This window comes from Eulemur rufifrons, chromosome 10 (genome assembly GCF_041146395.1).
Source record: "Eulemur rufifrons isolate Redbay chromosome 10, OSU_ERuf_1, whole genome shotgun sequence".
Taxonomy (NCBI): Eukaryota; Metazoa; Chordata; class Mammalia; order Primates; family Lemuridae; genus Eulemur; species Eulemur rufifrons.
The window spans coordinates 4,622,735-4,640,199 of NC_090992.1; the positions used below are offsets into that span (position 1 = coordinate 4,622,735).

Here is a 17,465-nt window from a genome sequence, read left to right on the forward strand (position 1 = left end):
CTGAAATCATACCTGGTATTTTCCCAACTACCACAGAATAAAACTAGAATCAATGCGAGAAGAGAAAACTGGAAAATCCACAAATATTTGGGAATTAAACAACATACCCCTGAAGAAACAATCATCCAAAGGAAAAACCAAAAGGCAAATAAAAAATATTATCTTGATACAAATGAAAATGAAAACACAACATGCCAAAACTTATGGGACACAGCAAAAGCAGTACCAAGAGGGAAGTTTATAGCAGTAAGCACTTATATCTAAAAGAGAAGAAAATTCTCAAATAAAAAAACCTTACTTCAAAGAACTAGAGGAAGAACAAACTAATCCTAAAGCTAGCAGATGGAAGGAAACAATAAGGATTAGAGAATAAACAAAACAGAGAAAAGCAAATAAAGAAAAAAAAATCAATAAAACTAAGAGTTGAGGTTTTTTTTTAAAGATCAAACAAAAATAACAAACCTTCAGCTAGACTAAGAAAAAGATGACTCAAATTACTAAGATCCAAAATAAAAGTGAGAGGCAGTACTACTGATTTTATAGAAATAAAAATAAATTATGAGAGAGTATTGTGAACAATCATGTGCCAACAACTGGATAATCTAGAAGAAATGAATAAATTCCCAGAAACACGCAATGTACTAAGACTGAATCATGAAGATATAGAAAATGTGAATAGGCCTAAAACTAGTAAGGAGACTCAATCAGTAATCAAAATCCTCCCAACACAGAAAAGCCAAAGATCAGATGGCTTCACTAGAGAACTCTACCAAGCATTTAAAGAACAGCTAATACCAGTCCTTCCCATATTCTTCCAAAAAATTGAAAAGGAGGGAATCTTCTCTTCCAAACACATTAATTACCCTGATACCAAAGCCAAACAAGAAAAGAAAATTACAAACCAATATTCCTGATGAATACAGGTGTAAAAATCCTCAACAACACACTAGCAAACTGAATTCAATAGCACATTAAAGGGACCATACACCATGATCAAGTGGGATTTATCCCTGGAAGGCAAGGATGGTTCAAAATACAACAACCCATATGATAGATCACATTAACAAAGGATAAAAATCACACGATCATCTCAATTGGTACAGAAAAAGCATTCAAAAAAAATCCAATACTCTTCCGTGATTAAAAATATAGTCAACAAATTAGGAATAGAAGGATAGCATAAAGCCCATATATATGGCCATTATTGAAAAAAAAAAAAAACAGAAAATATTAAATAACAAGTCCTGGTGAGGATGTGGAGAAAAGGGAACACTTGTACACCACTGGTGGGAATGTAAATTATTGTAGCTGCTGTGGAAAACAATATAGAAGTTCCTCAAAAAGTTAAAAATAGAACTAACACATGATCCAGCAATCCCACTTCCAATTATTTACGCAAAAGAATTGAAAGATCTCAAAAAGATATCTGCACTCCCATGTTTAATGCAGTATTATTCATAATAACCAAGAGGTAGAAATGTCTATCCATGGACAAATGGGTAAATCAGATATGGTGTGTACATACAATGGAATATTATTCATCCTTAAAAAAAAAAAGAATATTTTGCCATATGCTACAACACGGATGATCCTGGAGGACATCATGCAAAGGAAAATAAGCCAGTCACAGAAGGGCAGATACTACATGCTTCTACTTACATGAAATATCAAAAGTATTCAAACCTTAGAGACAAAAGGCAGATCAGTGGTTGCCTGGGCTGCAGGGTGGAATGTGGGAAAGATGGGAGTTTGCTGTTCAACAGGTACAGAGTTTCAGCCAGGCAAGATGAAAAAGTTCTACAGATCAGCTGTATGGCAATGTGCATGTCATTAACAATGCTGTACAGCACAATTAAAATTTTCTTAAGGAGGTAGCTTTCATGTTATTTTTTACCATAAGTTTTTAAAAAATGCTATACATTCTTCTATAAACTGGAAATCTCAGAATCATCTGAACACAACCCATTTCACAAGCAGGTTTCCCCACCCTAAAATTTAGCTTCCAAAGGGACAGAGGGCAAACCACCACCAACACCAAACTGTATAGACAATCCTGACGGCTCAATCTCCAAAAAAGCATAAGAGGTTTGCACTCACCAAGGAAGCTGAACATTTGTCGATCCAATTGCAGACTTTGAGTTTGATATAAATATATGTAAATGCACATATATATCTATCTGGGGCAAGAAGTTGGAAGAGAGAAGTGGGATAAGAGACTGTCAAGATAATTTAACTTTATGAATAATATTAGAATATTTTAAAAGAAAAATGTTAATGATTTAATTCAAAATAATGAAAATAAAATTATTTGATTTAAAAAACTATTAACAAATCAGCTATGGTCTTATCTCTCAATAGATGTCCTTGATATATAAAAACACACCAGCCCTCTCCCTTGCCTGACATCCCTTCTCAAATCAGAGAAATTTCACCTTTCTGTCATCAGGAAGCCACGCAGTTTCTGGACACTGGGTTCATTGTCCTTCGTGCTCTGAGGCCAGGACAAAACACCCCACCCCCTCCTTGTCAAGGGAGCCAAATCCTGTGTACAGACACTTCTCTTAGAGCACTGATGCCTTTGCTCAGGCGAATTCTGAATGTGAAGTTCCTGAGAGCTAACAGCCCAGCTCTCTGGAGTTGTCTGCCAAAACAGAACTTCAAGGCGTAACTTATAATTACGTTATTCAAGAATTATTTATGAGGCACCAACTCTATGCCAGCCACAGCATGCTCTCAGTCCTGGGTATACAGCAAGGAGAAAATCAAAGATCCTTCCCTCATAGAACTCACGTTCATGGGGGAGATGGGCACACAAACTCACACGTGGATATATAATAATGTTGGGAAATGTTAAAAGCTATGGAGAAAACGAAGTGGGGTAAATAATCCATAGGATGATGGGTGATGCTCGTTCATACAAGGTGGTCAGCTATGATCTCTCTGAGTAAGTGACATTTGAGCCAAGGGCTGGAATAAAGAGAGTAAGCCACACAGAGATGTGGGAGTAAAGCATTCCAGGCAAAGCAACTGCAAGTGCAAAGGCCCTGAGGCCTTTTAGTTTTGATAGATACCAGCAAGTTAACCTCTAAAAGGGATGTACCAATCCACACTCACCAGCAGCATCTGGGAGTGCCTATTTCCCTACATTTTCACCAGCACCTCATCGGACTGAGGCGGGGGGTGGGGAGAGGGGATGGGTCTGTAACTACAAGATGAGTGCGTTGCGCACCGTCTGGGGAATGGTCACACTTGAATGTTCTGACTCGGGGGGATGGGGGTGGGGGGAGGGGATGGGGGGTATAACTACATGATGAGTGCATTGCACACTGTCTGGGGAATGGACACGCTTGAAGCTCTGACTCGGGGGGTGGGCGGGATATGGGCCGTATATGTGGCCTGAACTTTTGTACCCCCATGATGATAAGCTGAAATAAAAAAAAAATAATTACCATTGTGTTTTCTTCAAGAACTTTGGACAGATGGGCTTAAAGGACTGATGATGGTAGGAGAGGAAATGAAAGAAGGCGGCTTCCTTTCAGTAATTTCTGTACCAGGTACTGTGTTCCCCACTTTACAGATGTTTCAATGCACCCACACATCAACCCTCAGAGAGGCATTACCCACTTTTGTACAAAAAATCCAGAGCCTGGAGACTTAAGAAATCAGGCCAAGGACACACCCCCTTAGGATAGAACCGGAATTGACCTCAGGTCAGCCCAACTCCAGAGCCTGAGCTCTTCCCACGCCCCCAGGCAGCCTCCTATGTCCAGGTGCACAAAAGAGCTTTCTTGTCAATCCCTTATAAGGGACAAGCTCCAGCCCCAGTGAGCTGGCGGCCCTGGGTAATTTCTCGCATATGCATTTGATTTTTCTTTCACTGGATCTTTTTAACGGCAGAAGCCAATATTCCCCAAAGCGCCAGGAATTTATCTACAGCTGAAGGAAGTTACTGTCAGGAAGATGTGGATATGAATAATTAAGGCCCTATTAAACATGCACACATCTTGTAATAAATCTCAAATTAGAATGTGCCAAGATCTTGTTAAACCTGCCAACACATATTCTTAAATAAGGTGGGAATATAATTTGGAGCTTATCTGGAGATTCAACCTTTCATGAAAAATGCTATTTGACTGTTCAGAATTTTAATCTGGAGATTACCTGAATTTGTCTCATCTATCATACCATTGTGTTTATGCTCATTGTAAAAATCAACCAAGTAATTTCTCTCGGGATGGCCTCAAATGGTGTGTATTTTAATACATATTGCATTAAACCTCATTATTTCTGATGAGATATTGTCCAAAAGAGCCTCATTCTGAATACCCTTCACTTAGATTCTAAAAAAACAATCACTTGCATTCAGCAGTGACTTAAACGGAACTTTTCAAAATGCCCAAGTGGGACGCTTTCTATCGTGGGAGGGACGGAGCACTGTGGCTCGGAGCACGCTCCCCCAAGTCAGCCTGATCTCCTGGCCCAGCTCCGCACCTGCCGAAGATCAAACGGGAGCCATGGAGTGCACACAGGGACTCCACGCGTTAATCACCTAAAATGCTGCCTTCCCCATAGTACGTGCTCAGTAAGCGTCGGCTGCGATTATCATTCTTTGGTGTATCTCATAATGAAAACTGATGTTACCAAAAACACAACAGTTTTTAATAACTTTTGATTTTTCTGATATAAAAATAATACAGGTTCATTTTCATAATTTTATAACAACCACGAGAATAAATAAGAAAATAGATCCTTAAGTATAACATAATGAAGTGTTAACTACCTCTACAGCACTGGCAGAAGCCAACACAGCTATGTCCATTCTGCCAACAGGAAAACTGAGAGAGCGATGGTTAGACACTTGGTCTCAACCTCCTGGAAAGGAGGAAAGCAATCTGGAGGAAGACTCCCAGCCTCTCTCCCACAACTCTGTAAATGATGCTTTGGGCTTCCTATTCTAATAGGCCAGTATATTCCTTAAATACAAGTCTTAATTTTTATACACAAGCTGTGTAATCTTGGACAAAGCAAATAACCAGTCTGTGCCTCAATGTCCTCATCTGGAAGGTGGAAAATAATAAACATACATAGCTCCTAGGATTGCTATGAAGAAGATGTCTACTATAGCAGACAAGTCCTACCATATGCATACAGCATTTGCCAGTCTGAGCACTGGAAAGGCAAGTTCACCTGCCTTCACTAGGGTGGTTCTTCCTAACTTGGGAAAGTCTGGATTCTCAAGTCAAAGAAACAGTGGGAAAAAGTCTCTACAAGAAAAAAAAAAAAAAAAAAAAAAAACATGAATGTATTGTTCCTACAGAGACCCCTCAGTGTCTTAAGATCACACTTTGGAATTAACTGCCCATTGTCCATGCCCACCTGTGAGGCCATTTAAGGTGCAAATAGCAGCAGCTCATCACAGTCTTTTCTGCTGCCCAGCAACCAACTGGTAGCTGAACTCTTCTCTGTGAGTAACTGGAGAACAAATTGTGAAACATGATTGGACTGACCAATGAATCTGTGCCAGTAACCCACCCGCAGGGCAACCAGGTGGTTCCACAGAATCTGTAAATACCACCTGCCAGATGAAAAACATGCTGGAGTCCCTGGGTTAGGGGTCCCACAGTCCTAGGCCATGTCACCATCAAAGGCCTCGGCTCCAAGCCCCTGTCCTCATCTGCACTCTGAAGACAGGGATAGCAGGAAGAGAGGTTTGGGAACAGTGACAGTTCACAAGGATAACCCATGTCCTCCTCAAAGAAATAAATCTCCTCTTACTTAAACAACAAAAGAAAAACCTCAGAAGAGAAGACAGGATCCATGTCGTCTTACGGGGAGAGAACAAATCAGGTACTAAGTCCTGAACCTAGTTCCTGAACAGACGGGCCAAGAAGGAAATTGTACAGGCAGGCCGGGCGCAGTGGCTCACACCTGTAATCCTAGCACTCTGGAAGGCCGAGGCGGGTGGATCATTTGAGCTCTGGAGTTCAAGACCAGCCTGAGCAAGAGTGAGACCCTGTCTCTACTAAAAATAGAAAGAAATTAGCTGGACAACAAAAATATATACAAAAAATTAGCTGGGCATGGTGGTGCTCACCTGTAGTCCCAGCTACTCGGGAGGCTGAGGCAGAAGAATCACTTGAGCCCAGGAGTTTGAGGTTGCTGTGAGCTAGGCTTGATGCCACAGCACTCTAGCCCAGGCAACAGAGTGAGACTCTGTCTCAAAAAAAATAAAAATTAAAAAATTAAATAAAAAATAAAAATAGGAAATCTCACAAGTAAAGTGTTCAACCTCATGCCAGACCCACTGTGTTCACTTGATAAATACTGACTGTAACCATCACTCTCTTCCTCAACTCAGAATGCATCTATAACAACAGCCAGCAGGTTACAGGCGGAGGCAGAACACTAAGTGCTTTACACGAATTATTTTATGTTCTCCTCGTAACAATCCTAAAGAGCAGGTGCTATTACCACTCGCACTTTCCAGGTGAGAGAGCGGAAGCTTAGAGAGGCTAGAAGACTTGCCAGGATCACGCCGTTAGTACGCAGCAGAACTGCAACACCAACCCCAGCCGTCTGCATCACTCCTAACTATATCAGCTCCATATACCTTGGGATATTTTAAAGATTGTTTTTGCTACCTGAAAATCTTTAGGGAATTAGAAATGGTATGTATAGTCATAAACTTCCCCTAAGCTGGTCTGCTTTCTCCCACTCCAGTCTTTGGATGCTATGGCTAATTTTATGTATCAACTTGACTGATCACGGGGTGCCCAGACATTTGGTTAAACGTTACTCTGGGTATATCTTGAGAGTGTTTTGGGATGAGATTGACATCTAAATCCGTAGACTGACTGAGTCAAGTAGATTGCTCTCCCTAATGTGGGTGGCCCCATCCAATCAGGTGAAGATCTGAATAGAACAAAAAGGTTCAACAAAAGAAGTTCCTCCTTCCTGATTGCTGAGCTGGGACATTGGTCTTTTCCTGCCTTTGGACTTGAACTGAAAAACAGTTTCTTCTTGGGTCTTGAGCCTGCCAGGTTTGAATTGGAACTTACACTGTGGGCTCTCCTAGGTCTCCAACTTGTTTGCTGCAGATCTGGGGACTGCTCAGCCTCCATGATCACATGAGCCAATTTCTTATACTAAATCTCTTTATTTATGTACATGCACATATACATCTATGTGTCTACCTGTGTATGTGTGTGCATATTTACATATCCTATTGGTTCTGTTTCTCTGAGAACCCTTGCACCGATGGCAAGCGTCACAGAAATCCAACTAAAGCCTTCATTAACAGTGGAAATTTTTAACGGGTTATTTAGGCATTAAGCATCCAATAGCCCAATGTTCATAACTAAACCTTAGAGAAATGTCCAACCTAAAAAAATGCTGTTGTGAAAATAAAATGGGAACCGATTCAGAGCGCGGGACGTGGTGGGGAGGGGAATCAGGGGCGAGTGCTCTGGCTCACCTGCAGCCCCTTTCCACACTACTGTTTTGCTGGCTCCTCCGACACACCACAGCTCTTTGTGCACAAACACCATCCCATGGTGCAAACTTGAGAAGCCCGCCCCGTGGCTCACTTGACGTACGACCCGCAAGTCTCCTCGTCCACGTGAGTCTAGGTAAGGGTCTGGAGAGCCGAACAAACTGTAGAAGGAAAAGCTATTTGGGGCCAGAACCTTCTTTGCAGTTCCTGTCTCTCTCTCCCATTTGTAAGACAGACTCCCCTGGCCCTCAAACTGGGCTCAGTGGGGAGTAACTGTCCTGGGCTGGAGCCAGATCAGCCATTATTTCATGTCGCACGGGAAGCCGAGGGGGGGCCTCACTCTGCCCTGCCAGGCCTCCCGCCAGGCCGCTGCTTCGAAAATTAGCTCTTTCATCATGACGAGCTGCCCAAAACACAGGAGCTAAGACATGACCTATGGGCCCCATTCATATTATTTATGTTCCTGCCACTTGCCTGCCCTCTATCTCTGGCTCAGGACACCTTTGGCTGGCTGAGTCACAGACCCTCAGACACCGCAGGGGTGGAAATCGTAACTGCAGCTCCCAGGGGTGGGCGACGTGTCAGGCGAGGGCCACAGACCCACCATTCTCCTGCATATCCCAGCTCCCTTCACCACCTTCCACCAACATGCAAACTGACACTAAGTCTTTAGTTAGATTAGGAGAAAGCCAGTTTAACTCACTCCTTAAATACATCAGCATTTATTTTAAAGCCACATCTCTCTCAGATTTCAAGACATGAACCTGTTCCAAACCTATTACCAGATACATTGTGAAAATTCACACGGAAAGCTAGAAGCAAAAATCATAAACGAATGTAAATGTGAGGCCGATACCTGGGTTTGTAACTTGCCTTCAGTTCTTGATAGTAAAAATAATCCATCCATGCAACACTTCAACAAGCATGCGCTGAGGAGCCACGACATGTCGTGGAGACACAGCGATAGGCCATGCCTACGAGAGCTCCCCGTTACCAATGCCCTGCACCAAAACCCCTGCAGTTTGCCAGGAGGGAGTCATGTGAATCCTTGCAGAGACCTGCCCAGCCCCATTCGCCCTGATAATTACAGCCATCATGTAGGGAAGTCACATGACACGTGCTATCCAGCCATAGCATCTTCATCATTCCATTTATTGAGCACCTGTCACATCAGGCCCTGGGATAAGCACCATGCACAGCACACCATTTCATCCAGCTGACACGTCTGCAAGGCAGGTCACTGCACTACCACTTTGCAGTGAGGAAAGGGCTAGAGAGAGGTGAGATGACTTGCCCGAAGTCACAGAATCAGCAAACGGAGGTGGGGCTGGGATGCAAACTCCTCGTCTATCTTGATGGCAAAGCTCTGGTCTTCCTGGGCAGCCACTGGGATTCCCAAGGGGTTGGAAAGAGGCCTACTCCTCACACTCAGCCGCACAACAACCTTCCCCTGCTCTGTCTGAGGCCAAGGGACTGCTTACTCCTCTGTGTGAGAAAAGGCACAGGTATGTGACGGGCAAGGCTGGTGCTGCAGTCCCAGAGGAGCTGCTTCCCCCGAGTTGGCCTTGTCACCTAGCAAATGAGGGAGATGAACAGGGGATCCGTACGATGTCTTCCAACTCCAGGGTCTTTGGAACCCCTGCAATGGGAGGAACTGTCCAGGCATGGCCAAGACCTAACTCACGCCCTGGACACACAGCACCACCAGGAGATCCCAACAGGGAGCCCCACAAGAAATGAGCTCACTCCACAACACCGGCCTCAGCACATCCCAGCCAGACACAGACCCCACCCCGCGAGGGACAGCACTCACTCACCACCCTCCGTGCCCTCCCCTTTCATCTTACTTGTTGAGCTGGAGCCATTTTTCATAGATTAGAGTTTTACTAACTTGGATCACATCACTCCCAGGCATTAAAGTAACACCCCTCCCCCAAAACACTGGTTATGGAAACTTCTGAGCAGGGCCTGTGAGGCCCTGGGTGGTCACTCACTCCTGCCCCCTCCCTGGCCCCGCAAGGCCACACCCCAGCTCACGGCTCCAACGCCCCAGGCACCAGGCTCTTCGTGGTCTTTTCCTCCTCAGAGCCCTGCCCTTCCCTCCGTCTGCAACCTTTCTCCAGACCCCCCCACCTCTGCGAGGCCTTCCCACCCATTCCTTAAGATCCCTGCCCTGTCTGGTCGCTCACAGCAATAGCACAACTAGTAATTTTTCGACTTAGGTTCATCGCTCGTCCCCCCTCTGAGGACCCTGCTCCATCCACCATCTGCGCTCAGCACCCAGCAGTGCGCCTGGCACAGAACCAGCAGTCGATATGGACACCGAATGTCTGAGAACAAGCACTGCTTATCTTGACAGGCCCTGTCTGTTTACTTCAGCGACTGGCCGGCCAGCACCATGGATCTTTTGCCTCTTCTGTGGGCTGGCAGGGGGGGAGGGGGAGGTGTGCCGAGGCCCGTGCAGAAAGCAAGGTCTGTGCTTTGTAGGAGCCCAATCACACATGCTGCAAAAGTGTTTTCAGACTATAAATTGCCATGCAAATATAAAGGGATATATATATGTGTGTATATCTGGTGAGAAAATATGTATATGACAAACATTTACATCATGGTCCAAGGCAGAGTATGCTAAGTACAAAGTGCATATCACAAATAACAAGTGCTGCAAAAACGAGGGTGAGAGAGTACACGAGGGAGGGGAGGTTACCTAGGGAAACAGGACTTCAACCAGGCCCTACAGGGTGACACAGACAGCAGATGTCAATAACCAGGCAGCTTAAGTGTGGCCCTTGCCCACCTGTGTCAGAATCACCTGAGGTGTTGGTTAAAAGCACCCCTGACCTTCTAGCATAGCCAGGAGTTCAGCCTGGGAGCCTGTACGTTTCGTCACATGCTCAGGTGATTCTGATGCACATCAACCAAGGCCACCAGGCAAAAAGGCCTGGAAGCACACAGCTGTTTGTTGGCCAGTAATTTGAAAGAACTTAAAGGGAATAAAAAGCTAGAAATGCATGTTAAAGCTAAACATTAGGGGGTTTTGAATGTCAGTCTCAAGAGCTAGGCCTGGAACCTACCGGTAAAGGGAAAACGCTGCATGTTTTGGGGTAAAGGAGTGATATGGCAAATGTGATCTTCTAGAAAGCGAGGGAATAGCTCAGGAGGAACTGAGAAGACAGAGGAGAGAGGAGAGATGAATGAGGAGACCACAAAGCCCTCCAGCCCCTATGTCGGATTTCACGGTGTCAGCCACCACTATGGACCAGTCAGGGACATGGAGAAGCCTCTCTGGTCTCCTGCCCGGCATCTGTTCTGGTCTTCCTGGTAAGTCCAGGCCTGAGGATGCTCTGATAAAAAGAAACACACAGGATCTCACGGCACAAGTGAGAACAGCTTATTTGTGCGGCCAAGAGGGTAAGAGATCCTTCAGAGTTCAAGTGCTCCGGCACTGGTATGTGGCAGGGATGTGATACATGCCAGGTGCCCAAGTTCCTGGAAACAAACTAATAGTAACTGTAATCCGGTCAAAGCTGAGAACCTGCTTTTCTGGGGAACACTGGCTCATGCACGTTACATGTCTATAAATACATAAAGATTTCTGTGAACGCTAAATATAAGAGTGAGATTTTCCAAACAGATGCATCTGTTTGTTGGGAGATGAATTTCAATGGCCTCTACTACTGCTCAATAAAAAAAGAAAAGAACCAGGAGCTGGAGGATATATAAACGTCATACTCAAAGCATCATTATTAAAGTGAAGCACATTGGGTAGTTTCTACCCTGACTGGGGAGTTTAAAATACGCCCCCCTTAGGGCCCAGGGGAGCCCCACGCTCTGGTGGTTGCCAGCGTCACAGCCATCCCATCCTCGCCGTCCTGGCTCTGCACGGCTCTTGTGGCCGTGACCTATACAAAATTCACTGTCTTCACGAGAGAGCACGGGTTCAGTGAGACAGACTCGCCTCAAAACAGTGTAGATACATAACTTGGACCCAAGCTGATGATGTGTGTGAGCGTCCACGCAAGTTTCTTTTCTGCCGAGATGAATAGAATAGGTGACTTTTAAAAAACTTTCCTCTTCCAAGTGCACGAACAAGGTTCCAGCCGAAAGCAACTACATCACTTCCACCTGTCTGAAAGGCAGACAGGCTGCAAACATCCTGGCAAGACTTTTGGGGAGTCCTTATAAGCTCCGTGCAAAAAAGTAAACAGCTTGAGAAATGTCTCCCTAATTAGCTGAGTGTAAAGGGAAAGCAAAAATGTTTAGATTCGAGGAGCAGGGGTGGGTTTTGTCACACAACCAGGTCCCTGTGCTTCTTGCCCTGTTGCCAACATTGTCTCCAGAGCAGACGATGTTTTCTGGCCCCTTGCTTTCAAATATAACCTTCCTGGTAAAAATCAATCGTTGTAACACAGTCTTTGGTTCAGACTGAAGCAATAACCCAGCCCCTGAGATGAGGTCGCTTGTTGAGGTCAGCAAGATGCCAACACAGACACCTCATAGTCACACTAACATTTGTGATCGCTGCCCTCTGGCCCAGGACAGACACCTACGCTGTCCTGCCTTTCCCTGAAGACAGATGCTCCCAGCATTCAGACCGTAGCTCCCAGTGCACTACAGGGACCTGGGCCTCTAGGGACAGTCAAACCAAGCGCTGGCATGACGCTGCCTGCAAGGGGGCCCCTCAGTGACGGGGAGATGGCACGTGACGCTCAGGGAAAGGCGGCTGATGCGATACCACACGTGACATGACTCCACCCGTGTGAAATGTCTATAAAAGGCACCCGAATAGAGGGAGGAAGCAGACCGACAGCTGCCGGGGGACAGGGACAGAAGTGAGAACTCAGGGAATTTTGGTGAGTAATAGTTATGTTCTCAGACTAGACTATGGTGACAGTTGTGCAATCTAAAATTTTACTATTTAATAAAACTCATTAATTGTACACTTAAAATAAGCTAATGCTATGATAGTAAATTTTACCTCAATAATACTGTAAAAAGAAATGCATTCATTTAGTGGTTAATCATATGGGGAACTATAGATTTAAAAAAACAACACACATACACAACACGAGATACCAAATCATATCCTAATTTTTTCAAATATACGTCAAGGCATAAGAGGAAAAAAGAGAAAGGAATGTGCCAAAATGTTTTAGTGATTATTTTCTATATAGTGGAATTACAGGTGCGTTTCATTTTCCTCTTTATACTCTGTATAAAACAGTACGTACCCAAATTTTGTCATGAATTTGTGCTGCTTTCATAATCAAAAACTGCAACTGTGACTGAGTAATGCACCTATGAAACAATTGGCCCAGAGCACATAACCGGAGGAGTTAACAGTAATGTTTGAGAAGATGCCGCTTTTGGCTCCTGCAGTTCAGGAGCTACCGAATGCTCTGGCTGTCCGGAAACTCGGGGATCTGAAGGAGTTAAGGCCTCCCTGGCAAAGCAAGCACAAGCTCCCCCAGACGGGGGTCACAGCGTGTGTCCCCAGACGGGGGTCAGGCTTAGCACAGAGAAAGCAAACATTAAGTCACACTTCGCAGGTGCACCCACCAGCTCCCGGTTAACACCCTGGAACAACTTTCACCGTGTTCAAGCCAATTAAATACGGACGAGAGTAACTGGACCTACATCGCAAAGCGTGAGGCCCGAGGTGCCTGCCCATCCCCAACCCAGAACACAGCATACCTGTACAAATGCTTCTTTTTTCCATGAGAAAGCCTCTTTATTTTCTTGGATTACGCAGTCTTACTGTAACAGAGGATTTACTGCCCCCAACTAATGATTTTCTATCCTTTGGAATTAATATCACACACTAGATCTCTAGGTATTCTACAGTACCTGCAGAATTTTCTAAGGTAATAAATACTCCGTACCACGCTAACACAGGAGCTTCTCCACCGTGGGTGATAGGATTGAGGACAAAGGTCAGCCGGGGCCGGTCCTGCAGTGTGCTGGTTGGAAGCAGTATCCCAGACCGAGCCAAACACTATGGTTCCTAGTCCGGCCCCAGTAGGAAGCCTTGGGCTGGCATCCTCAGCCCACCAGCATCGTCTAAGAATTGCTCCACAGGGGCAGGTCCTGCAGTCTGGTTCGCACTACAGAACCCACCACCCTCTCTCAGACCGCAGCTGCTGGCGCTGTGGGCAGACCCCGACCCAGTGACTCTCTCCCCTGACCTGGGGAACTGGAATTTGCAATATTATTGTTCTCCACCAGTCATTTGAATACGGATCTATAAATTCCAGAGTCGTGGGACAGCCATTCCCTACAAATTTTCTGGTAAAGCAGGTAAAGCCAGGCCCCGGAGAGAGCAGAGTAAAAGCGGAAAAGGAGAGAACACAGAGGAGACTGAGAGTGGCTTTCTTGGCCTCCAACACTTCTCCAAGTCCTGCTGACAGTGCCCGTGAGGGCAGCTCTCAGGCTGCACAAACGACCCCTTTGGCCCCTGATCACCGCCCTTCTAGCCTGAATGAGTCTTTGCAACTTACATCCATAGAGCCTTGGATTAAAAAAAACCCTACAAAATAAATTTTGCTCTGAAAATAGGAAATACTTCCCCCGGCTCTCTGCCTGGAGGCATTAGCGAAAGCATAGCCAGAGGACAGAAACATCTCCTCGGGACTGGAGGCTAATAGAGTTTCAAGAGCAAGTTTGTAAGCAAAGGGCTCCTAGGGGAGGTGTCCAGGCCAGAAGCCTAGTGGAGCCTCCAGAGTCAATGATTCACTCAACGGAGGTCTGAGAGCCCCTGCAGGGCAAGGGCCAGGGCCACCACCTGCCTTGTTAACCACTGTAGCCCACACACCTAGAACAGTGCCTGGCACACAGCGGTATCTCAACTAGTACCTGCTGAATTAACTAATGGATGTGTAATACTTGGTGGGCATCTACTTTCTGCAAAACTCAATTCAAGGCACAGGCTCAAGCAGTTACACAAAAGGTGGAAGTGACAAACTACGGTGTCTGTCCACAGATCAGGAAACAACCCCATTTGGTGGATGTACCAAGTCTATTTGCAGACCTATATGATGGGACTACAGCAGAGAAAACTTTGAGTCTCAGGCTAAAGAAGCAGTCTTGTCTGCAGGTCAGATCATCCCACGGCTAACATTTCTATAGACCAGCACACATTTCCACTGTAGTCCCTTAAATCCATACTTCCTACTCTGCTTTCTTACCCTACCTTCTCAGTATCCCCACAGATCCAGAAAATTGCATGGCATCTTCCTTTCTGTTTCCTGTATCATAAAAATACTAAGTCTACTGAACCTGTGGTCTCAGACCAACAGCATCCTCCTTCCAGAAATTCTGACCACAGGCACCGAATACCTCAATGACAGAACCAGAGATGCAGCGTGAGCTTCAGCGCCCATCCCAGGAAAGGCAAAGAACAAGTCTCAATTCACACTAAGGTCAAGGGTCCAACTCTTTACATTCTTGTGAGAGCACGTATACAGATATACACATGCACGCACACCCACACATACACAGAGAACCTAGTTTATCACCGCATCAAGTTCTGACCCTCCTAAATGAAGACACTTTTCAGTTTCTCTTCGTCTATCAAGAAACATTGACAAACATCCAGTTATCTTTCAAATAAGTATGTCCACAGAAGGGGGAGAGTGATTGGGTAGCAAGAATTTTGGCCACCAGACCAGAATGACTTCTCATCATGGCTTCTCCACTAATTAATGATGTCACTTTGAAGCATTTTGCCTCCCAGACTCTGTTTCTCCATCTGTAAATTGGGACTGGTAACACTCTCTTGGAGTGTTATTTCAAAGATTAAGTCAGAGAATAATGTACATCAAAGTGACTAACAATGCCTGTCATGAGGGAGGGACGCGACAAATGGTAGCTGTAGTCACTACCCCCGTTTCTACTAAGTGTAAGTTGTCATGTCAGTGTCCGCACACGGCCAGGGCACAAACACATATCTGCTTTTGCACTATAGTCAGAAGTGTACACACAGACTCCCCACGCAACACACATAACCCCAGTGTACAGCCAGTGACCAGAGGACCAAGAAGATCTATTTGGGGAATGAACATTTGTTTTTTTTACATCACAGCTACCAGCACTTATCTCCCCTTCTCTGAGTTCCTTTGGGGAGCCAGCTCTCCCCAACATTCAGTCCTTGGCTTTGGGACAAACTCCACCAGCTCCAGGACAGAGCATGTGACTCACACCTAAGCTAACCAAGACATTGCATTTTCTGGTCACAGTGACTAGTCCATGGATGGACATATCGTCCTTGGCCAAGGAAATGTAATGAGCTATTTGCCAGAATGGCTGAACGTAAATGTGAGGGGTTGTAAGACTGGAACTGCTGCGGCCAGCTCACCCCCTGGGGACAGCTGCCCAAGAACAGACCCCACACATAGAAGACAGCAGAGCTCAGGGACAGGAAGCAGGAAACCAGGTTCTGGTGGCATCTCTGAGCCCCTGCATCAAGCTAAATCTGAAACCAGAACTACCTCTTCAATTCTTAGTTGTATCTTAAAGTTAATTTTCTCTAACAGTTTAAAATAAGAATTTTATCTCACGACACTGGGAGAGTCCAGATAGATACCTGAGTGACAGCGACTGGGGCTGGGTGTAGGGCGAGTGAACAGAGATGCCCAAATTACGCGTGAACCCTGAGCCCTGATTCACTTTAGACGGTGGGAAAGGTGCTGGGCCTGACATACAGCAACTCTGAACCCCCGGGATGCGTTTCTAACCTGATGACAACACTGCCTAAGCCCGAATCCCCGAGGTCTGCCCGTGTGGTCCAGCTCGGGTACGGAGCGTGGTGTGCTGCACAGACAGGTTTTGACTTCCCATTTGTCTCATCCTTCCAGGTGGGTGGCGCCGTGCCATTTACAAGGGCCCTGTTTTCTGGAGCACGGTGAGAAAGCTCCTCATAAATTCCACTTTACTGTTTTAAAGAAAAAAACCACTTGGTTAAAACACACACAGAGAGAAGGTGGAGCGTTAAGGGCCTCTCACGCTCCAGCTGTCATCACTAAAGGAGATCTTGATTCCGGATTGTCGCAAGAAATGGGAACTGGATCACCCCAGATGGTGTGCCCTCCTCACTACCTGACACTCGCCCTCTGACCTTTCCCTCTGATCCCTTCCTTCTGGCTCCTTCCCGTCCCGCCCCACTAAGCAGGGCCTTAGTGAGAGGCAGTGTAGGATAGTGGTTAGTGCCACACTCAGGCTTCAGAGTACAGCCACGGCTGGCTGGGTCCCTGACCATGCCACTTCCTAACGATGACCTAAAGCAAGCCGTTTTGCCTCTCCGAGCCTTCAGTTCTGCGGCTATGAAATAACAATAGGACTCCCTCCCCAGGCTGCTGTGAGGATTAAACAAGGAGGCCGGGTTGGGCAGCAGGTCTTGCCTTCGGTTTTACATGTAAGAACACTGAGGCCCAGAGAGGTTGTGTGACTCATCCAAGGTCGCAGAACTAACATTTGCAGGATTTGGGACTCACATTCGGGGCTGACATCAGAGTCCTTGCCCGCTGCACCCCTCCACGGGACTACAAGCTCTCTGACAGTCAACGTGCGCCGTCACAGCCGTGATGCTCCCAGAGCTGTTTCTATTCATCCACTTGCTGCACCATCCAGGCTCTGCTCTCCTTGCGGGGGAACAATTTCAAGCATTATATTCCACATGCACTTGCCAGAAACTTTATGCTCTGCAAGGCAAGGTCTCTCAGACAAGAAGCAAGTTCTATCTTCTCCTAATGTGTGTTTGCTCAGGGTGCCTTGCAGGCGTTTTATAAATGTAGTTGTATTTTAAGTTCTGCTCAGAATAAACAAAACCTGTTCCCAGAGCCTTTACTCTTCATAAGTGTCAAAAAAAAAAAAAAAAAAACAGCAACGGAACAGGTGTATCATCATACAAAGGAAATCAGGATGATGCCAAGGAAGACGACTTAGGCCTCAGGGATGTGAGCATGTCTCAGGTTTGAAA

At 45.7% G+C, this 17,465-nt stretch overlaps 1 protein-coding gene across 2 annotated transcripts in view; it reads right to left on the minus strand.

The window, feature by feature from the left end:
- Window positions 1-17,465, minus strand: part of SPOCK1 (SPARC (osteonectin), cwcv and kazal like domains proteoglycan 1) — a 460,391-nt gene that overhangs the window by 304,631 nt on the left and 138,295 nt on the right. The gene's annotated exons all lie outside the window — the stretch shown is intronic.